Genomic DNA, 17,042 nt, shown 5'->3' on the forward strand with positions numbered 1-17,042 from the left:
GGAATAAAATTGATGGAAGTTGGACTTTATACCCATAAAGAGCTTCAAACGGAGACATCCCAATGCTCATGTGATGCGTGTTATTATAGCAAAATTCAGCAAGGTGGATCCAACGATCCCATGAAGCTTGTGTGTCATGACAATAATGCCTAAGGTACACTTCCACCCAATGATTAACTCTCTCCGTTTGCCCATCAGTCTGAGGGTGATAGGCCGTGCTAGGAGTGAGGAAAGTACCCATAGAGGAGAATAGACTTTTCCAGAAGTTGCCCATAAACTTCGAATCGCGGTCTGATACTATTCTCATAGGCATACCATGTAGTTTGAACACGCCTTCCATAAATTGCTCGGCGACTTGCCTTGTTGAATATTGGACTTTAGTTGGGATAAAGTGGGCTGATTTGGTCAATCTATCAACTACCACATAGATACTGTTCCATCCATGACTGGTAGTAGGCAATCCCGTTATGAAATCCATGGAAATATCTGTCCATTTGCCCGTAGGTATGGGTAAAGGCTGAAGTAAGCCGGCTGGTAATAGAGTAGAATCCTTATTTTGCTGACACTCCAAACACTGAGATACATACTCTTTAACATCTTTCCATAGACCTTTCCAATAGAAGCTTTGATGAACTCTATCAAACGTCTTGAAAAGGCCCAAGTGACCAGCCATTGGCGATGAATGCATCTCTTGAAGCACCTTCAGCTTGAATTTAGTGCTCTGGGAATCAAGTACACTTTACCCTTAAACCATAAGAGGCCATTATGCACTTTAAAATTAGGGAATTCAGCATCACACCCTTGCTGTAATTTCTGTAAAATACGGGCAGCATGCTCATCAAGCACATATTCCTCTTGAATGTCTTCAATCCAATCCTTATAGATGGTAGACATAGTAGATAGACTGCATGCCCACATTCTTGATAACGCATCAGCCACCACATTATCCTTGCCAGCCATGTATGATATTTCAAAATCATATGATTGCAAAGTGGCCAACCATCTCTTTTGCTTGGGAGAAAGATTGGGCTGCGAGAGAAAATATCTCAAGACCCTATGATCGCTTTTGACTTTGAAGTGTGTCCCATAGAGGTAGTGGTGCCATTTCTTGATTGCATGTAAGATAGCAAGCATCTCCTGCTCATAAACATGCATCTCTCTCTCTTTGTCATCAAATTTTCTGCTCTCAAATGCAATGACACCATGCTCCTGTACCAAAACTGCTCCCAAACCTCTGCCACTGGCATCTGCATAAATGGTAAAAGTCTTGGAGAAGTCAGGGCAAACTAGTATGGGTGCTGAAACAAGCAATTCTTTTAGCTCATTAAAGCTCTTGTTAGCGATCTCATCCCAAAAGAAGGCCTTCTTTTTCAGCCGATCGGTAAGAGGAGCTGCAACATGAGCATAGTTCTTCATAAACCGTCGGTAAAAGGATGACAAACCAAGGAAACCTCTTAATGAAGTGGCATTGGTTGGTGTAGGCCATTCTTTGACGCACTGAACCTTCTTAGGATCCACTTTGATTCCATCTTCCCCCACTATATGACCCAAGTACTCCACTTCCTTTGTCATAAAAGAGCATTTAGTGGCCTTGGCAAACAGTTTGTGTATCCTCAATATGTCAAAGACCTCTTTTACATGCTGCAAATGGTATTCTTTATTCTTGCTATAGATCAAAATGTCATCAAAGAATACCAAAACTGTTTTAAAGAGCAATGGCTGAAGTATCTTATTCATGAGAGACTGGAATGTGGCTGGAGCATTTGATAACCCAAAAGGCATAACCATAAACTGATAAAGACCCCTCTCCGTCCTGAAGGCTGTTTTGAATTCATCCCCTTCCTTCATGCATATTTGATGATATCCCGATCTCAAGTCAATTTTGGAGAACACCTTGGCATCCTTCAATTCATCTAAGAGATCATCTATTCTAGGTATTGGATACCTATTCTTGATAGTGACCTTGTTGAGATCGCGGTAATCAATGCACATTCGAAAGGAGCCATCTTTCTTCTTCACAAGAAGGACTGGAGAAGCAAAAGGTGATTGGCTTGCCTTAATGAGACCCATTTCCAAAAGCTCTTTGACTTGGCGTTCTACCTCTTCTCTTTCCACTTTGGAGAGGCGATATGGTGGTTTGTTGATGGGCTTTGTATTGGGCAGCAAGTCAATGGGATGATCCACTTCTCTTTTGGGAGGAAGAGAGGTAGGTGGCTGAAAAATATCATCATATTCTTTCAGCAATTTACAAAGACACGGGTCCATATTGTTGGTAGGAGAAGAGGGCTGATCCTCTTCAATCTTGGAAAGAAAAATGGTGAACATACATGCCTTTGCATTTATCTCTTTCTTAACCTTCTTGGGGCTGATCATCTCCATTCTTTTCTTTTCAGCTCCATGTAGTGTTACTTGTTGTCCACACCATTTAAACTCCATTTCCATGTTGTTGAGATCCATGGTAAATCTGCCCAAAGATTTCAGCCAGTTGCAGCCAAGTATTATATCAATGGGACCCATTTCTAATGCAATTAGGCTCACTGATGTAGTGCACAATGGGGAAAGGGTGATAGGTACATTTGGACAGCATTGATTGCTCATCTCAAAATTTCCATTTGCCACTTGGATTTTGAGTGATGTAGGCATTTCATGCGTATTCAATTTCAGCCCATTGAGTGACTTAGCATTAATGAAGCTATATGTACTTCCCGTATCTATGAGTATATGAGCGGTCCTTCCCTTGATTTGACCTTTAAGGCGTAGGGTATTATCCCCTCTTGAACCACTCCATGCATCACTTGATATGGCACATAGCGATGGATGTAAATCAGTCCATGAATCATCCAAATATTGACCACCCGGGTCGAAAGGAAACCCATCCATCGGATCATAGAACTCATCATGGCCATTCTCTTCATTTTCATGCGCCTCTTCTTGAGTTGTTGTGACATCAAGCTGAGCCAAGCTTCCTTCAATAGATTCAACATCAGAATCATCCTCGATGATCATGCTAATCTTCATATTTTTGGCCTTGCATTTGGACTTATGATCGGGTGACCATTTCTCTCCACATTTGTAGCATAGACCTTTAGCATACATATCTTTGAGCTTGTCATTCGATACATGTTTGCCTTGAGTAGGGGCTGAAGTTTTGGCACTTATATCAGTCCTCTTTCCATCAAATCTATTTTCAGCATTGGTCTGAAATTACTGCTTTGTTGTGACCCAAACACAGTAGGAAAAGTGGGTATCTTGCTGTAGGTATTGTTGAAAGTATTTGATGGTTTCCCAATATGCTGAAAATCAGTTTTAGCATGCCCATAATGGCATGATGTCCTTGGGAACTACGTAGGCTGAAAAGAATGCCCTGTTTTTGGCTGAAAACCCTTGTATTTCTGCCCATAACGTTCAGCCAATTGAATGGCAGCTTGTAGGGATGTAGGATTCATGGCTCCAACTTCAGAAGAAAGAATAGGTTCCAAACCAAATATGTATTTATTCAACTCACTATCGGAGACCCCATGAACATACATCGAGAGGTTCAAAAACTGATTTGAGTACTCTCTAACCAAGAGACCACGTTGCTCAAGTGCATACCACTTTTTCTCTAACCGCTCTTTTTCAATAGGGGAAACAAAGACTTCAATCATAGCATTTTTCAATGCATCCCAAGACAAGAAGTCATGTCCCATCCTCGCCATATATCTCCACCAAGTGTGAGCATAGCCTTCTAGGTGAAGGGCTGCAAATTTTACTTTGGCATTCTCGGGCCTTGGGTAAAGGGAAAAATACATCTCTAACTTGTCAAACCATTCCTCCAATTCCGTGGGTGAAGGGTTCTCTCCCTTGAAGTTTGAGATAATTATTTTCTCCTTGTACTCTCTCTCGTATTGAGGAGGTTGTCCATTAGGGTGCTGCTGCCCACTATGGTGTTGTGGCCCAAAAGAATTGCCAAAAGGTCCTTGCCTAGGATATTCATTATTTCCATGCCCTTGTGCATAAGGAGTTTGCTGTCCATAATGCATACCATGACTTTGTGGCTGGAAACAATGTCCTTGAGGCTGAAAGTATGTGTTGCTCACATTGGGAGGTTGTCCATGCATCGGTGAATTGAAAGGTGGTTGCTGCCCATTATTTTGCTGATTCCAACCATGATTTAACATGGGACTTGGCCTATTGGGCTGCACTTGAGTAGAGAAATTATGTTGTGGCTGTCCAAAAGCATTTGGGGCTGAATTCACATGTCCATGTGGCTGCCCATAAGAGTTTGGGGCTGAATTAACATGCCCTTGCTCATAGCCACCAACATTTGCTTGAGGGTAAAATTGCTTGTAGAAAGAGTTGCACCCATGGATGTCTTCATCATGCTTTGAGTTTGTTTGCACTCTTTCTTGAGGATCCTGCCCATGTGGCTGAAAGTGACCCTTTTGTTGATGGAATTGTGGCTGAAGTGAAGTGGGATGAACAAAATCCTTAGCTTTAGATGACTCTCCAACTTCAAATTGACCTACCACTGGTTCTTCAGCCCTATGAGGATGTGGGATATTAAGACCAGCTGTAGGCAACATTTTCTCACCAAGAAGTGCTACAAGCTTGTCAATACCCAACCTCATACCCTTGAAACCTGATTTCATATCCTTTATGTCATTTGACAATTGTTGAAAACTGTTTGAATTCATTCAGATATGAGACGTCTCTATGGGTTGATTGGTAGGGGAGTGGGTGGAACTTGCATCGACCTCATCGTTCTCATAATGCATTCGGTAAATGGCATCTTGAGAAGTGTCATGTTCACCCCTTTCCTGTTGATGTTCATCCCTTTCCTGTTGATATTCCTTCAATTCTTCATTGATAGTATCCAAAACAGGGTCTCTCTTCTTATTCCTAGCCATGGGTCGATTTCGGTCCTGAATTTCCTGCAGTAGAAAAACTTGATTATCTTCACTTCTAGAGCTCCAAATTACGAGGTCTCTAGCTCTGTTCGAAGCTTGAAGAGCCCTCTATCCAAAGATCTATCAAGTGCAGAAAATGGATGAGTACAAAAATTTCTGTAAGGGATTTTCTGTTGCTGTCTGAAAATTCCTGCAGGCAGTGAATACCCTGTTCTAATCAATTAATGGCTTGTACCATCAATACCAAGCATGTACCAACTTCATAACCCTGTAGGAGAGTCTCATACATCTGCCCATACTGAAAAATGACCTCTGTAACCAGTAAAATGGCTGTCTAACTCAATGTAGACTGCAATCTTTAATAAGGGTATGCATACATACTCTGTTCCAAACTTTGATGCTGAACCATAGTGTCTTTACCATAGGATGCATACATTTTACTGTAGCCATATGTCTTCATACATTTGCCATACATTCATGAGTACCATACATTTGCCAATATCTCAAGAACTCACTGCCCATAACTCATGTTGTAGGCTGATTTCAAGTGCCTTTGAGATTTGTACCTGCACCTAAACTTGAAAATACGTGGGATTCGAGGGGTTTGCAAAGTTCCCTCTCAGGCCGGGTTGTGCTCCCCTTCAGGGTCCTCGTCGGTAGGGGAGGGTCACCTCTCTTTTGTCCTACCAACTTGCCCGGCATCCACTTTTCCTCGTGGGCAAGTACATGGCAAGTGAATTCTAGCTCTAAAAATCAGTATGATATGCATGGAATATGAAGGAAATACAATTGCCTTTCATTTGCCCTTTTCATGATATGCAAGATTGGAATTGAAAAGGCTGAAATGTAAATGAGAAGTGGAGAGGTATTTACCTTAGCAGTGACTCACTACTTACAAAGCTTTTCTCACTTACCAATTGGGTAATGATTTTCTTATGATCAAGAGGCAAAATAGGCAATCAATTTCATGTCAGGGTTAGGCAATAAAGATTGAGTAATGAAGCTCAAGAAATTACTGATTTCAGTGAATGAAAGTAGATGGATAATGCTCATTCATTATGGAAGAGTTTGAGACATTTAGAGATGGCCATTTCAGTAAATTGAAGAGGTTTAGTAAAGACAATGATTGACATAACCTATAGGCTTCATGTAATGCATTAGGCTATGAATGAAAGCTTCATTAATCCTCTTATTTCTCTTCAACAATTGGAAATGAGATCAGCAATTGGATATAAAGAGAAATTAAGAGTGATTAGAGTACCTCATTTGATTGATTGGAGAAGAGTATTGTTGATGGAATGACCTTTGATCCATAATGCTTGACATAGGTGAGTTGAGCTTGATAATCCTTCTTCTCTACTTGAAGTAGGTTGCAATAGGTAATAGAGAGGCCTTCAATGTGTCCAAGAGATCCCGAAATTTGAGAGGAATGCCAAAATTTAATGGCAAGAAAGCTTCATGCTGTCCATTGAACACCTAGACCTCCATTGGCTTCAATCTCCTTCAATGTCAGTCCAATGTTGATGGATTCTTGAGGGAAAATGGTTGAGGAAGCTTCAGAGATGCTTTGCCCACAAAAGCCCCATGAATTGCTTTAAAAATTTCAGGAATCTTTAATGCTGTCCCAAACTGTTATACATAGAGTTTGCAATCTCCATATCCAAGCTCTATCAAAGCTTCAAGCTTCAAGATCAATCAATGTTGGTAGTAGGATGTATGTAGAAGCCTCAGAGAGTATAATAGAGCAAAAACCCTTTGATCTTGATGAAGAAATTTGAGAAATTTGAGTGCTGTCCAAAACTGTCATAAAACTCCATACCTAGGGTTTGAGAAAGCTCCCATCTTCCAAAAGGAGTGAAAGATCAAGTAGAAGATGATGTAGACTCATAGTTGCACTCCATTTGATCCTCCCATGAAGAGTACTAGCTCTGATTGCTTCACGTTTGCTGATCAAGAAGGGGGGGGGGGCTGTAAAAAACAGCGCAAACTGCTACTGAACATCCTCTTACATCACGTGATGAAAACGTGGTAGATATGAAGCATGTAGGTACTTAATAGGTAGATTAAGACCCATACTACAGTCTTACATAATCCATTTGAGCACTAGAGATCATGGGAAGAAGATCTGAGAAGAAATGTCCATGGCAGTTTGTATGGCAGCTTGAAGGAATGAGGAAAGGGAATAAGAAACCCTTCCTTCTCAAAAGTAACCATAGTTAAAATGTCCTGTAACCATTAGTTTGTACACTTACCCCAATTTTTGGCTCAAATCTTGATCACGTCTTGCTATTTTGGCTGGAGCCCTCCATTTCTTCCATTATTAATGCCAAGAATCACCATCTTCATCCCTGTTTGTAGCAGACTTTCACATGTAACTCCGGTTTGAAGCCTTCATGTCCTGTCAAGTCCTGTCACTCAAATTTCTAACTATGGTTTGCTCTCTCTAGCCTAAGAAACTGAATCTAGTACTTGAAAATGACTTCTGCAAGGATCTAAGCTATGGCTCTGATACCAATGTAATGAAAGCAATCAACCATGGAATGAAATCTAACTGAAATTGAAAAATTAACTAAGCTACAACAAAGAATTAACAAATCTATTGCACCAAGACATCCTCATCATGTATTAATGGTTGGGGATTCAAGAATACATGACGGCCATGGCTGAGTGCTTCAAAGCTAAGAAGAAGCTAACTCCAAGAAAATGGTAAAGCCAAGATTATTGAATGATCAAAATATGTCTTGCCTTTGGCCTCTAGTCCCTTTTATTCTAACCCTCTTCCAAACTTAAGGGCTGTTCACACATGTACACATAGGCTAGGGCTAAATTTACAAAGGCTGGAATAAATCCAAGGTGCAAAAGAAAAGCGTGCTAGACCTTCCCCAAGGTTAGTTGTAGATCCCTTTTCCAAGGAGGATTAGCTTTGTCACCTTGGAGAGTTTGGACCAACCCCGATGGTAGCGAGGGGTTGCTCTATAGAGGGATCCTTGGATAGGAGGAGTTTAGAGTGCTCGGGGGGCTTTGGTTGGTAGACTCTTAGACTCCCAGGAATCATCCAAACCCTTGTGTGACTCAAGATGGACTTCTTAAGGGGCTCATTACTAATTAGGGTGAAAAAACTTGAAAAATTAAAGGATTTCAAGCCGTTCTTCCATATGGGTGGAAGGTGAACACTTATATGAGATTCTTTATTAAATAAAAAAGTTATTTTTTCAAATGATTATTTTTATTATTTGTATATTGTGATTTAAATTACATGAATGAACATGTGACTAAAGGGACTAATTAAGGAAGTTAATTTTATGTGTACGTAATAAATCTATTAAGATAATTAGATAACTAAAATGAACCCCAAAGGAAAGCTTCCTGACGGATCCATCCTACAGATGGGTTGTCTCACATAGTTGAGAGTCTCTCTTAAGACACTAGATTTAGAAAGTGACTTAATACGTAACTATCTAGTATAGATCTTGATCAAATGCAAATTTAGGGAAATGGCATCAAAACTATATCCTACACATAGAGGGGTCAATGCATATTGCTCCCCCTTGTTTCTCACTTACTATAAACTAAGTGTGACATTGATCTGCTTTGGTTTGAGTTGACTTATGAATACAGTGGCTCACAGACAGAGATGCTAGTTAATCCAAATAGGAGATCTTTGTTTACTTAGAATCCGAAATTTTGACTCTTGTGGGAATGGCCAATATCCTTAGTTGTTGTGAAATGGGGTTTACAGAGTCTAATAGTAAACCTTGTGTTATTCAAAAAGTATCGAGTAGCATCACCTAGAAAATCATCTCAATGGACCGTTAAATTGTATTGCTGAGATTGTATTAGACTGGACACGTCACACGTGGTATCAAAGAAAAATGGAATTAATGTATAGGAATATTTATTTGTAACCTTGTTAAAGAAAACATTCGATGCAAAAATGATTCACCCTCTAACTATCAGTGGAATCTCTTTTAGAATAATAAAGCATTAGCGGAGTTTTGAGGTATCGAAAATGCCTTGTAAGTGATCCTAGAGAGAAATTTTTTTAATGAAATAAAAGTATTTTTAAAATTTTAAAAACTTTTATATTTTGGTAAGTAAATATATCAAAATTGTTAACAAGTCATTGTTGTGATTTTCTCGTAGTCACATCAAACTTAGAAATCTAGGCTACCATAAAGGTGACAAAGATTGTTATAATAAAGATCTTACTCATCCTCGTTAAATGTGAAAACTAATATTCAATTTGAATTTTTTTAAATGTTTGATTACTTCCCTTCATTCTCACTCTCCTTTCTTTTCCATCCTTACTAGTTTTTTCTTCATTTTCTTTCTTGTTTCTAATTCACATAGTTTTCTAATCCAATCTTCTAATCACATCCTTAGAGCTATGGATCAATCATCCAATGATCATTGTAGCTCTAGTAAAAGGCCTTCTATCATCTTCATATTGAGTTGGATAGTGAGTATAAACCAATAAGGAAGAGAACAAAGCCCATTACTATTACAAAGTCTACAAAACATATACTTAGGTTTGAAGGAAAGAAGAATCTTGATATTTGGTTAGATGGCAAGCTATATCCCAAAGATCACATAAAAAATAATACTATGCATTTCAGTAATAAATCTTCATTGATGAGGTTCATTGGTGATGGTTATAATAGATTTTTAGGTTATACACTTAACTTGGTTACTGAAAAGGATATCCTCAGATTGGATAATCATCTTTTATCAAAACATAACAACGAGTTGTTGTAGAATCTAGATAGTTGTCAACAAAGGATTGATTCATTGTAGAAACACATCAAATCTTATCAATGAAAGCTAACTATTTCAGGCCTTCGAAAATGACAAAAAGCTCATAAAAATATTAAGGGTCTCAAATGAGGAGGAGGTGGTTGTAGTAAAAGAATCCAAGCATCAAGGTACTTTTTTTTTCACTTTAAAAATATTAAATATGACTTTGTTTATAATTAATTGTATTCATTTGTAATTTTGATTTTGTTTAGGTCTCTTCTTCAATTGAATGCAAGTGAAAGAGTTTCCTTAAAAGTATCTCAATTTTATTATCATCTTCTTCTTTTAGTAATTTCAAAAGATATTATAGAGAAGAAGAAATTTAAAAAGGCAAAGAAACAATGCTTAGAGTCATTTATAAAGAATCATTCTTTGGATATTAAGCTAGTGTAGAAGACATTAGATAGTAAGGGAAAAATGGGAAAAAAGAGTTGTAGAGGCGAGCACAAGCCCACTGCCAAGACCCACGGACCGCTTATTGTTCAAGCATTCCAAGCCGAGCACTAATGGCTATCTCTCACATAGCCGATGTGCTATTCCTCTCTATGAGTGTAGTGAGCTTACCTCCATACCCGATCGAGTTGCCTCCTCTCCCGAGCACTTTGGTAGCTCCACGATCCAAGTGCAAGCTTCAAGTGAGCTCCCCATTTTTTACATGGTCGGGCTTCAAGTGAGCTCCATCCTCAAGCTCCATGATCCAAGCTCCATTGCCGCGAGCAAGATGAGAGAAGAGAAGAGAAGAAGAGAGGAGAAGATGGAGAGCTTCTCCACCACTGTCCCTCACCCTCACACGCTCACTCCCTCACACTCTCACACTCCCTCTCTCAAGCACAAGCTCAAGCAAGCACGAACAAGAAGAAGAAGAGAGCTACTTTTGGCCACACACAAGAATGATCTTCTTATTCATATTTTGAAATTTATATAGAAAGCCCTAAATCCCATTAGGGCAATCATCCCTTTTTACATGGCAGGCCATAGCATAGGCCCTTTTTTCCATTGTCCTCTAATCTTCCTACTAGCTTCCTTTCCACATCCCATCTACGTTTATAATTTGCACAGGTGAGAGCCCGCTGTGCTCTTAAAATAAATCCTGGTGTGCCTTGGGCTCTTTTACGAAAGTATTGACTTGTGCTTTTTCTTGTGCGTCTTTCTCCTTGATTTGGGACTATTTTGCACTTCTTATGTTTTCGAATTCTTCTTTGGTGCGCCTTCATTTTCCATTTCACTTTTGCCTTAGCCTTGTCTTCTTCTTTAGATTTTCCAAATTTTCCACCTTGTTCATTTGAGGGTTAACAATAGTACTTAGGGAGAGAAAGAGCTTGAGAGAGAGAGAGAGAGAGAGAGAGAGAGAGAGAGAGAGAGAGAGAGAGAGAGAGAGAGAGAGAGAGAGAGAGAGAGAGAGAGAGAGAGAGAGAGAGAGAGAGAGAGAGAGAGAGAGAGAGAGAGAGAGAGAGCTTGAGCTTTGGGCAAATCAATCGGCTTTCACAGGAGTGTGTTGCACATATCAGGTATATAGAAACCTTCACATGGATCCATTCTTGTATTTTGGAGCTCCTTGCATATTGGTGTGACCAAAATTGTCGCCACGAGTTGATTTTTCATCTTCGTTGTTTGTGTGCCACCGCAAGCGGACACGGTTCATAGGGTTCGATTCTAAGAATCGGAATTGAAAGACTGATTTTGTCCAATTGGATGTTTGGACTTCCTCAACCTATCCAATTGGACGTTTACCCTATCCGATTCGGACGATTGGATACATCACAATCGGACACCTCCAAAATCGGACTTAGATACTCAGCCATCGGCCACTCGAACAAATGATAATCAGACTAGTCAAAATTGAACACCCTCTTTGTTAGCATTGCTCGCCATGGCATGTGTTATTACAATGAACAGTGACAAAGTGGTTCTTCTTTGGAAACCCCTAGTTGACTTTAGTTAAGTAGTGATTCTTCTTTGGAAACCCCTAGTTAACTTCAGTTAAGTGGCCCACTTTTAGACTGGCATGAAGAGTTGATTTAGTTAAGTGTAAGTTCACTCTTTTACCTAAACTTTCTTAGTAGCATATTGATATAGCCCTTACTTTTTGGAATTAAAGTAGGACGAGAAGCTCTTCTTGGAAACAAATCAACAATGCTCTAGCGCATGCTAGTTTATTTTAGAATTAGACAAGCCTAAATCAGACACACTAAAACCAGACAATTGAAGATTGGACGTTTGATTTTGGGGATGGACACTGCAAAATCAGACACTACAAAATTAGACCAAAAATCTAATAGAAGAAACGGACAAATTTAGCGCATCTCGGATGAAGCAGAACACCTCCTGCAACCGGGGAAGGCTCCAAAAGCCTTACATGTGCAATTGACCTTAGAAATCGCAGCAGCTGGACAGCTAGACACAACCACTGGAAGTCACATAAGCTCTTAGCCCCTTTCAGAGCCGACTCCCATTTGGCCTTGAACGAGCTGAATAACGTAGCATAGACCCTAGGGACCAATGAGAGTAGCTAGTGACTGAGCCTAAAGCCCTATTCGACTAAGAATTCAGATTGGAGTGTGGAAGTTGCATTCATCATGTTCACACCCATATTATTTTCAACACTTAAAGTGCACTTGGAAAAACTAAAAGCCTGATTTGGCACAGTGCATAGAAAAGAGCACCATGCACACATTGAATGAATGTAAATTGAGGACTGTCTATAAATAAAAAGGAACACACTCAAAATTAATGAACAAAATGAACCCACCAATAGGAGACGACCCTCAAACCCAGATGGGTGATCAAGAGCCCCAATTGATAGGACCCAATGAGAGACGCAATACTGAGAGCAGATTTTAAAGATGGTAAAGTGTATAAAAGAAACGAATTAATGCAAAATTTAGGCGAGAATTTAAAGTTGATGGAAGTGAAACTTGAAGATCTGAGAATTTTAGAGACCAAGGAAGATGGAAATTCAAAACTTCAGCTATTGCGATGGCTACGAATTTTTAGTAATTTTTTGACTGCCAGATTGAAGAGAGACAGTTCTCAGCCATTCGATATGTCGAGTCAATCAAGCAGGATTTTTCGGATCCAAAATTGGGCATCAGATAGACAAGAAGTCAAGCAAGTGCCAAGTATAAAAATGGCCAAAGTAAAAAAGGACTTTGGGCATGGCCCTTTGGGGGGCAAATTGACCCCTAACTTTAAAAAAAATTGTGATTTGGGGGGGAGGGGAGGCGTTTTGAAACGACAGTTGCAAAAAAACAACGCCCCCCCATATTGTATCATTTTTTGGAGGAGGGGCCATGGTAGGCTGAGAAAAAGCCACCAATCAGGCATTAGAAATGACATTTAGTAAATTTTTGCTTCTCATTGCCAGTTACAGATCGTGGAATGGTTGCTTGATGAGGAAGATGCAATCCTAGTCTTTCTCTCTCCTCCCTCCTCTCTCATCTTGATGGTTGCTTATACACATGAATCCATGGAAGAAGGGGAAGGACTTGAATGCGAGATGGTGATGGAATAATGGAATTGGAGCAAAGGAGATCGTAGATCAAAGTTGGAGAGAGTGTCAATGGCCTCCCAACCATTAAACACATGCCTCCAAAATTGGGTTCTATGCGTAAGCACTCATTTCATCCGTTTTATGAAAGATATTTAATGAAATTGTTTGTAAATGGATTCTTTTGATTGATAATGCTGAAATTTATCAAAAATCTTGAAGAAAACCAGAAGATTTAGTCATTTAACAATTTATACCAAAACACACAAAACCCGTAATTATGCAATTTTCATGAAAATAATAAAATTTGGAACTTTTGTTGTGATTTTGGGGTTCATAAGGAGTAAAAATGAATATAAAATCATTGCACAATGATTGTTGTCAGTTCTAACCCATAAATTAGAAATATTAAAAATTTTATCTAAATAAATAAAAAAATAGTGAAAATTAGTTTTTAATGCTAGAAAATTAAGAAAAAAAAAGCTTTATGTTCGTGAATGTACAACATGGCTGTAGCATGAGAGATAAGCCTCAATCTAGCTGTGTCTTTATGTTAAAGTCCATTTTTACCATGCTTTACAAGGAAAACACATTAAAAATCACTTTCTACACCTATCAACGATGCACAACCTTTTTGATGCTGATTAGTTGATGAGAATATTGGAAATTCTGATCCATTTTTTTGTGCATACCATATAGGACGTTTATAAATTAAGTTAAAAGGGGTTAAGCAACACGAGGATGCGTGGGGTTGATCCTTAGCAATGAAGCATGACATTTAGGCTGAAATCATTGAAAGACATGTTTGTTGCACTACACAATGTTGATTTATAAATCATAAATTGTTTGAGAATGATGGCATTTAGAGTTTCATTGTGCATATCACATGGTAACTCCTGGATGCATTGTAATAGGTTTCTTATGCATATGACCCACACTGAGTTGCGAGACACCTAAGCTATAGGTTTAGGCGGTTGGGTTCTTTGGAAAACTGTTAAGTGAGGAAATATCTTATCTCCTAGATTGTTTTGAATAAGAGTGAAGTTTGTGATGCCTGTGTTATTTGTATTAGTGGTGCATCAAGGGGCCAATCCCCCTAGTGTAGGAGAGTTGTAGTGAGGCCACATCATTAAGCCGAAGGGATGCCTCCTTCTGTTTGTGATTATGAGGTATTCTATAGCGATCTATGTGTAGGGAATCCCTTTGAGGAGTAGGGAAAGAGTTAACTGTTAGACTATAGCTCGAACCAAATGCAAGATTCATGATAGTAGTTAGGGCAATGTGTCCCTTATACGCTCCTGGCTGTGAGGTTGAAGGGGTGTGGTTTCTTGAGTATAGAGAGTCCTAGCTCGTGCTTATAGTCTATGTTGGGCTTGTTTTAGGTCCCAATAGGTGGTGCGTTTACTAAGAGCCGCTAATAAGAAGCAATTTTTGGACTTTGGTTAGAAAGGGACTTAAAATTTATAACCTTGTCCATTAGAAATGCACTAAAGTATCTATAAAATGGGGTTTTTCCAGAGTTTCAAACACTTGGCTTGCCCTATTCAAAATCTCCTAATAGACCTAATTAATTACACAAAGATTGAATCCTCTATGAGAAATGATTTATGTAACGTGGATAGTATGCATTTAGCAACTAGTCCATTGTCTATCATGATGGCATGTGAGCTGAGGTTTACCTTGGTGCGGTCTCTATTCAAGAAACATTGTGCACAACCATTCATCAACCTAAAAGATATGCAACAAGCACGTTGGAACCCATGGTAGTCTTGGCATCGACCAACGATCATGCTAAAACCTTATCACCATGGGATAGTAAGGATATACAATGGAATTTACTTGTGGTTGAAATTGAAACATCCCATGTGGTGGGCCACCATGCTAAAATATTAGACCTCACAAGGACATTGGAAGACTTAGTTGTTAAAGGGAATTCACTGCTCAAAAGGCCTGACCCACAAGATTTAAATAATGTTGATATATCTATTTTAAATGAAGGGCAAAAGCTCCTAAATAAATCCATTATGGAATGGACTTTGAATGGGAAAGGTATGGAAGATCCTTTGAGAAAGGATCGACATGATAGGTTGAAAGCCATAGGGCTCCCTAGACCACTCTGTGAGTTGGAAAAAATGGAATTCCATGGAGCACATGACCTTCCTACACCAATAAAGGTGGAAACGGAAGAGACTAGTGGCCCTTAGATGACATGATTAGTTCAATATGAATCTGAAGACCTTGATGACCCAGTCTTGATCCCAAAGAAGAGGACTAAATGTCCTTCTCCTTACAGAGATCTCCCAGTGTTTCATGGGCTACTAAATGAGGATCCGAGGGTACACTTGAAAGAATATGGCCTAACTTGCCTTGCAAGTGGGTTTGACGATCTACATCATATGCTTGTGTTCTCGAATACACTAAAGGGAGAGGCCAAGAAATGGTATTGAAACCTCCTAGAAGGGCCAATCAAATCCTTCAAGGATTTATGTGATAGATTTTTGGATGAATATGAGAAGAAGGTTTCCATGACTCAGGTCTTGGGATAGCTTATGTAGACTTGGCAAGAGTTATATACCTCTATCAAAGAGTACATTAGAGCCTTTGATGACATTTTGAAGCTTTAACCAAGGAAAGTCACTCAACTACCAGAAGATGTGCTTGGTGAACTCTTTGTCAATGGCTTGGAAATAAATATGCAGTTCTAAGTTAGGATGAGAAACCCTAAGTCACTAAAGGAGGCAAAGGTTCAAGTAGAAGATTATGAGAGATGTATTCAAAGATGTTGGGAGAGCTCTTGGTGTTTTCCCCACACTCTTGAAATCCATAAGGATTGGCAACATTTACTGAATGTTAGTCATGCTACAGGTGCAAATGATAGGTATACTAGGGATAACTCTGGAATTAACTATAACAACCTTGAGGCCCAGGAACCCTAGCATCCTAGTGTAGCCAATCCCAAAGCCATGAGCTAGATGGAAATGGGTGTAGACCTAATAGGGAAAGTGGAGTGGTTAAGCAACTATCACTGGTCTAAGTTTGAAACACAATCATGTCAATGAGATGACACCCCAAAACATAGCTGATATATGCTACCATGTGGAGGTTGTCTCAACCATTGAGAACCAGGTTAATAGGGAACCTGGGATTTACAATGGTAAAGATCCACCTAGAGTTGAATCTAGTAGGAGGATCTACTTCAAGGGAAGTGATAGGTAGGAAAGTGAGTCGAGATGGATTGGTCATCATGAAAGAATATCAAAATAGAAGGAGTGGTGGCAGCCAATCAAGCCATGAAAATATTAGAAAGAGATGGGTTTGGAGGTCCAATATCTCTAAAAGTATGGCTAATGTGCTGGATCCCAAGCAAAGAGTTCCAAGTAGACATACCATGGTTACTTCCCAAGTGGATGAGACCAAAGGCTATAATAATACATCTAGTAATGTGCACCGCTGTGGGATGCATTGTTGTGATGGGCCTAGGATTGAATCGCTAGCTAATTTGGTTAGTAACAATGACACATTAGAAAATCCAAATAGAAAAGGGTTAAATGAGCCAAAATCCATGGATCTCTCTATAGGAAAGGCCTTTGGAAAGCTGGAACAACCAATCTATTTGGATGATAAGACACTCGAGTCTAAGGAGGTCATTCATCCAGCTAATAGCACACAAACAGGAATAGCCCATACGAAGGTTATATCAGTAGGAAGGCTTGGACTTGTGACTTTGGTTTAGCTTGGTTAGTTTGACAAGATACAATTTACATGCCAAGGAGAGCATATTTGGTTAGAACAAAATGATTTATGTTAGGCCAAGAGGGCCATTTATTTTGTGAACTATTATATCTCTTTAGGCCAAGAGGGCCATATGTCTA

Source organism: Lygodium microphyllum, chromosome 24, assembly GCF_053477565.2.
Source record: "Lygodium microphyllum isolate KBCC chromosome 24, Lygodium_microphyllum_v1.1.10, whole genome shotgun sequence".
Lineage (NCBI taxonomy): Eukaryota > Viridiplantae > Streptophyta > Polypodiopsida > Schizaeales > Lygodiaceae > Lygodium > Lygodium microphyllum.